This window comes from Electrona antarctica (assembly GCF_951216825.1).
Source record: "Electrona antarctica genome assembly, chromosome: 21".
NCBI classification, from domain to species: Eukaryota; Metazoa; Chordata; class Actinopteri; order Myctophiformes; family Myctophidae; genus Electrona; species Electrona antarctica.
Window position 1 is genome coordinate 35,087,374 of NC_136802.1, and position 7,819 is coordinate 35,095,192.

Consider the following 7,819-nt stretch of genomic DNA (forward strand, 5'->3'; position numbering starts at 1 on the left):
GTGCGTGCGTGCGTGCGTGCGTGTTCGTGTGGTGATGGGGTTTAATCAAGTCTCAGCAGATAGGATGTTCCAACTGGTTAATTTCTCTGATCTCTCTCATGGATATGAGATAAAAATTTAAAACACAACTACTGTACATGTAATGGAATCTCCTCCTCTCCTTTCCTCTCCTCTTCTCCTCTCCTCTCTGTCTTCCTTGATTACGTCTCATTTCAGCCTCTCATTCTCACACATTATCACAATGTTCCCACAACTTTCCTTCCATCTTTCCTTCCTTCCGTTGAATGGGCGGTGGGGTACACAGTTAAATCTGCTGTCAAATGGGCGGTGGGTACACTGTCACATTGGGTCGCAAGTTGTAGGGACTCAGCAAAAGCCGAGTGGGCCAGTTAGGTTGGCTGTTGACGTGTTTCCTCCTCCGCGTCATCAGTGCCCATACCCGAGGCGGGGTTGGCGAAAGGGCCTTTCTGTGTGGAGTTTGCATGTTCTCCCCGTGTCCCCTAGGGTAGGTACCCTCACAAAAAACATGCAGTAATCCAGGTCTCTAAACTGCCTCCCCCTGGCCAGCCGGGGCGCCTGATGGAGGGGAAAGGAACTGGTTGGAATATCGTGTTCCTTCCACGCGCTACGTCCAACCAGGGAAACTCCCCCCTGTCAGGTGTAAAAGGAGCAACTTGGACACTCAGGCATGAAGGAAGCCTGAGTTCAAGTCTGTTGCTCTCCCCAGGTTGGTGGAGGGTGTGTAGAGCCCAGGATCACATTAGATAATTGACACAGGGGTGAAAAATGGGTTACAAAATCATGGGATAAAAATTATAAAAAATAAAAAAAAAGGTTGGCTGTTGACTGTCGTGTAGCAGCAGGCTTTCAGCAGTTCTACAAACTTGTTGGTCAGCTATTTCAGCTTTTTTGTTTAATAATGAATGCCAGTAATTTATTTTATTTGTATATTTCAGTTATTTGTCATATCTTCCCAGTGCATTTCTTTGATTACCAGGCAAACAGAAATGTATTCTTTATTCATAATGTCCCAATGTTCAATGCCAAAAACACAATTGAATCGTTAATCGCAATTGTCATGTGTGGCAATGAATCGTGAACTTAAGGGTGGTGAAGTTTCAAACGGTTTCAAGTTGAAACACCGGTCTGAAGTTTCTGAACCAATCAGAGCGTCGCATCCTTTCAGGCGATGGGACGGTAGCTAGGGACGGTAGCTATGCTATACGCAGCAGCATGCTGTGTGTTTGTTTACAAATCAGATAGACGGCCAGCTGTACCAGTTTACTGTTATGTGGCTTATTTCTACCATATAATGTTCTCAGATACATATTTTAGCGTGATGATTAAGTTGAGGATTTCTGTAATCAATAGCAGCTGTGCTGCACGGATGCGCACATATGGGGAATTAAACGGGTGAGCTTCATTTTTATTGGCTTTTATCGATGTGGGCCTCGACACGTCATCACGCAGCACGTTTTCGTTTTCAGGAAGTAATACAAAATACATTTGTATGGACTTTTAACTCACAAAAATGAGAATTTGCCCATTTTTTTGGCATCCATTGTTAGGTATGCCCATATGATGCCCACGGATATGGTCTAAAAGTGTGAAAAACGTATTTTTCATTTCACTACACCTTTAAATTTGAAATCGTGTGACAGCCCTAATGATGTTCGGCTGTTTTCACACAACGTTTGCCAGTCAGGGATGAAGAATACTAGGATGCTGTGGTTTCAGGTTCTTCTCCGTTCCTTTACTCTCCCTCATCTCTGGATTCTTGTCCTTTACTCTTTCATTGTACATGATTTTGTTTCTCGTTTACCAGTCCTCCATCTGTGTCATCATCACTCTCTCTGCTGTCAAGATGTGGATCTGCTCACTATGTGTGTGTGTGTGTGTGTGTGTGTGTGTGTGTGTGTGTGTGTGTGTGTGTGTGTGTGTGTGTGTGTGTGTGTGTGTGTGTGTGTGTGTGTGTGTGTGTGTGTGTGTGTGTGTGTGTGTGTGTGTGCGCGTGTGCGTGTGCGTGTGTGTGTGTGTGTGTGTGTGTGTGTTGGCGACTGATTCAGGATCAGACGACCAGATGGTGTCTCGGCAAGCAAATTACAAACACTTTCTTTCTTTCTTTCTTTCTTTCTTTCTTTCTTTCTCTAAATTTAGAGCTGTAAAGTATTATTATTTATTTTTTTACCCCTTTTTTCAGGTGCAGGCTTTAGTTTAGAATAGTCATTGGTCAGACAGTCAGACAGTCATTAGTCCGACATGGACAACCTATCTCTAACCCTAACCTAAACAGAACCACAAGCAGTACGAGCGCTGCTCCGACCATTGTTTCCGCATGGACTGTTGGCGTGTCTAATCTTAGTACCCATGTAGTGTAATCCCCTTTTGCGTGCGTGCGTGCGTGCGTGCGTGCGTGCGTGTGTGCGAGCGTGCGAGAGTGAGAGAGGTCCCTCAGTCAGTTAGTCCATCACGGACTGTCCAAAGCAAGCTGATAAAGAGGGGCATCGGTGGCCCAGAGGAGTGGGTTTGCAATTGAAAGGTTGCCCGTTCAATTCCCTGACCGGGAAGATTCAGATATGTGTGAAAATTGAGTTGTGTGATTCCATATCTAACATTCCGCTATTCGCTCTCTCTCTGTGTGTGTGTGTGTGTGTGTGTGTGTGTGTGTGTGTGTGTGTGTGTGTGTGTGTGTGTGTGTGTGTGTGTGTGTGTGTGTGTGTGTGTGTGTGTGTGTGTGTGTGTGTGCGTGAGCGTGAGCGTGAGCGTGCACACACTTGCTTGTGCATGCGTACTGTATATGTGCATGGGCCTTTGTGTGAGAGTGTGTGTGTGTGTGTGTGTGTGTGTGTGTGTGTGTGTGTGTGTGTGTGTGTGTGTGTGTGTGTGTGTGTGTGTGTGTGTGTGTGTGTGTGCGTGAGCGTGAGCGTGCACACACTTGCTTGTGCATGCGTACTGTATATGTATGCATGTGTGCATGGGCCTTTGTGTGAGAGTGTGTGTGTGTGTGTGTGTGTGTGTGTGTGTGTGTGTGTGTGTGTGTGTGTGTGTGTGTGTGTGTGTGTGTGTGTGTGTGTGTGCATGTAGCTGACAGTGTGTGGGTCAGATGATTAATGATGGTCTGTTTTAATGTGATTATCCCATTAACAACTCTCTCTCTCGCCCGCTCTCTCTCTCTCTCACACACACAACACACACACACACAGACTGCAGAAAGGTCACTGTACACAAACGCACGCACGCACGCACGCGCGCGCACACACACACACACACACACACACACACACACACACACAGATTAAGACCGTATAGGTAAAACTATTGCATATAGCTATACTGTATGGATCATTATTATTGCGTATAGGTCGGAGTTTACTATGATGAAAACCTGCATTTCCCGTCAGTCAGTCGGTCGGTTGGTCGGTCACGCCTCCATATATGGTCATTCCTCGTGAAATCACACCTCCATATATGGTCATTCCTCGTGACATCACACCCCATATAATATGGTCACACCGTGTTACACGTCACGATACCATATATGGCCGTCTCCATAATATGAAGATCACAACACTGGCCTCATCAAACCCTGGATAGCCATACTGTACATGGAGAAGACTGGATCATCACCTAGATCTGCATATATGGAGCAGGACAGCAACTACATCTGACCTCAAACCCTTATAGGTCTCCATATATGGAGCTGATCTGTTCTGACATTCCATGTGTTGATCCTCCCCCATCCATCCTTCCTCTTCGATGTCTCTCTTTTGACTGATACTTGTCCATTCAAACTCTAGACCGGCCCGCCCCAAAGTTATTGGTGTAGCCGCGCCCAGCAGCCGGTGAAAACTAGAGTTCTCAACAGGCTCGAAAATGAAGGCCCGGCCCTACCTGGGCCCTCATCAAACCCTGTACACTCAAGACACTGCCTCCGTTGCCACCCTTAGATCTCCAGATAAGGAGCTGACCTGTTCTGACATTACATGATCTGACCTCATCAAACTCTGTACACTCAAGACACGCTCCATATATGGCCAGACCTCATCAAACCCTGTACACTCAAGACACTGCCCCCGCTGCCACCCTTATATCTCCAGATATGGAGCTGACCATTCCATATGTTGATCTGACCTCATCAAACCCTGTACACTCAAGACTCGCTCCATATAATATATGGAGGCCATATTATGGCCAGTACATAATTAATTCCATATGTTGATCTGACCCCCCATGCCAAAGCGCCAGCGCTCGCCCAGCAGTCTGCCGTCATGCAGGCCCTCGCCCTTTACCCTTTAGGGCGAGGTCGCTTCTCGCCCTTTGCGTCACACAGAAGCGTCAAAAATAGCTTTTGAATTTGAATCCTGAAAAGTAGCAGTTTTGGACATATGGGGCAGTATTATGCGTGTCTTAAGTACCAGGTCTTATTACTTAACTTAAGACCTGGAGGAGTGGTCAATGCTGTTTGGCCACTCAGAATAGCCAAATGGCATTGATCACGCCTCCAGGTCTTAAGTTAAGTAATACGACCTGGTACTTAAGACACGCATAATACTGCCCATGAGGTTTCCACCCGACAGAGACGATGTACATCATATCTAGTACAGTATCAGGGTCAATTGTATGTTCATAGTTGTTGCCTTTAAGCTCGTTAGCCCATTAACACATTGATTAATGAGCCTGTTTGGAGCTGGGAAAGGTCAGCACGCACGCACGCACGCACGCATGCACGCACGCACGCACGCACGCACGCACGCACGCACGCACGCACGCACGCATACAGGCACAATCTTTCCACTGTGAACCATAAAAACTATCTCTCTCTCTCCCATCTTCCCTCTTCAATCTCTCAAGAAAATGACACATTTCCACACTCTCTCTAAACACGCGCACGCACACACACACACACACACACACACACACACACACACACACACACACACACACACACACATGCACGCACGGAATCCCTGGCGTTAAGAAGACTTTCCCCAACATCTGTCAGAAATCAGATCTATAAATAAAAGTATTCTCTCTCTCTCTCTCTCTCTCTCTCTCTCTCTCTCCTCATGACTGTCGGGCAGAAAGCTCCTATCTCAATCTTTTTACGTTTTGTTTTTACGTAAATGAATGACCAATCACACGAAAGCAGCGAAAATGGCCGATCTACAAGCCGCTATATTTTCTCTAATCTGTGGGTTTTATAAATGTTGAACAATGAAAAGTATTAACCACTCGAACCCCAGCATCCCTATATTCAGGGGGGAACATTCACCAAATATAACAGATCTATGTAGATCGTCTATTGTTGGCGAACAGATTTCGTTTAGGCAACACATTCTCACTGCCAAGATGGCAAACGGGTGGCGCCTTGGGACGGATGTGACCAAACAGCAAACGCTTGACGTCTCTGCGGGATCAGCGATGGCACATATTGACTATAAGGGGGACGTGAGTTACGATTCTGTCTCTATCCACACTCCTCCGCAAAACAAACTGATAAAACGACGTCCGTTGAAGCAGACTTCAACGGACAAAAGCAAAAAAGGCTTCCCTATTTTTTTCTTCTTTTTTTTTTTGTTTGCAGAGCTGTTAGCTCTTTTACGTCTCGGGTTGGCACTTCCGCAATGGAAACAAACTGTAATCCTTTTTTTTGTGTTGAGTTGCGTACATAACTGTAAAGTCCTGACAGGCGACTCAGGTCGCCACAAGCCTCCTCCATGGCCTGGAGCAGTGTGACCCGGCTCTGTGGGTTCCGTATACCTTCTGCCTCCAAGCTGAAAAGAACTCCTCAATAGGAGAAGGTATAGAACGGAAAGATGTGGGTGATCCTGGAACCACTGACGGACTTGAGCAGCCCGGTGGAAGTTCATTTGTCTCAGATGACAAAGTAGTGGATTCACTGTGGGTCATCTATGTGGTCAGGTGTTACCAACAAATTGCTCACCAGACCTGAATGTTTAGAGATTTGAATAGTTGTGTGTTGTATAGGTTGATGCTTTGAGATTTTACGTGACAAGTGTGTGCAACAGGCATCTGTTGCATCTGTCGGGCATCTGGTTAGGATGCCTCTCGAGCGTCTCCCTAGGGAGGTCCTCGATGCACGTCCCACTGGGAGGAGACCCCGGGGCAGACCAAGGACCACGTCCCACTGGGAGGAGACCCCGGGGCAGACCAAGGTGCAGATGGAGGGATTACATCGACTCACTGGCCTTGGAACGTCTCGGGATCCCCCAGGAGGAAGTCACTAATGTTGCTCTGGAGAGGGAAGTCTGGAGCTCTCTGGTGGAGCTGTTGCCCCCGCGACCCGACTACGGATAAGCGGTTGAAGATGGATGGATGGATGGAAGTGTGTGCAACCACCAAACATTGTGTGTAGTGTTTGGACAACAAGGTGATCGATGTGTAATTGACATCAGAGTGTAAAGAAGGAAAGTCAGAGTGTGATGTAGTGCAAATTGTGTCGAGCGATTTGGTACATGAAGTGAAGGTTGTGCAAATTGTGCCAAATGTTCGATTTTTGTGTGTTAACAATCGTGAAAAACTGTAAATATAAAAGTACAGTTGTAACTCCGGTCTAAGGCGTGTGACATCATCATACCCGGAAGTTATGTGGGATTCGGTGAACACCTACTGAGTGGTAAAAAACTACTTTCTGGCAGCCTATACATCAAAAGTCCTATATCTGACTGCATTAAACGACGTTAAACAATGTTAAACTCACTTTGCCACTTGATTTGCCACTCACTTTATGCATGCTTTAAGTGTTTTAACAAGAGCTTTCTAATAATAACACGTGATCCATTCTTTCTTTTCTCATTTCCTGAAACGTATAGGGTTTTGGACATACAGTACAAGGTTATTCCACCGTGACAGAGCTAGGATGATACAGTATATAAACAGTGGTGTAAAGTAAGTAATTTCAGTAGCCTACATAGGCCTATATTGTACTTTTACTCCACTATTATTTGAAAACTTTAGTTACTTTGTAGATTTTGATTATTATACTATACCTTAAAGGACCACTTCACCACTTTTCAACATCTCTTCATATAATTGGTCCTCACTAATGTTCATGATAAAACACCACCATTTTTTCCTACTCAGTCTGTGTCTCATATGAGGGCTTTGGGCAGTTCGGACACCCGTCCACCAGTGACATCATCATTAGGCAGATTTATTTTTAAACAATATTTGTTTTAAAATATATTTAGATTTTTATTATCGTGAGAATGATGGCTTCAACTTTTGCATTGCAACTTTTCAGGAAAAGAAAGCCTGCCGTTTCTATTAGCTTGGATTCACCATCGATGATGTCACTGGTGGACGGGTTTCTGAACTGCCCACAGCCCTCCTATGAGACACAGACTGAGTAGGAAATAATTGTGGTATTTTATCATGAACATTAGTTAGGACCAATTATAGGAAGAGAAGTTGAAAAGTGGTGAAGTGGTCCTTTAACAACTTCAACCCTATACATTTCGGCCATTTGAAAAATGCCAATCTGGGCGCCCGCTGGCCTAGTGGTCCAGGCGCATGCCACATATACCCGTTCATGACGACCAGCTTTGCTGCATGTCTCTCCCCTTCTCTCTCTCTCCCTCTCCCCTGTCTATCTTCACTTGTAACTATCAATAAAGGCCAAAAGCCAAAAACAAATGAAAGAATGGGCCTTGATATGAAGCGGGTTGAGAAGCAGTGATATACGGTAGAGGACATGAGAGGTTTCCTGACAGAGAGATGACAGATATAAAGGTAGGATTCATTCCACTGTGTTCCTCTTCAGGGAAGAATGTTGAACTTTCCTCGTTCCCAGAAAGAG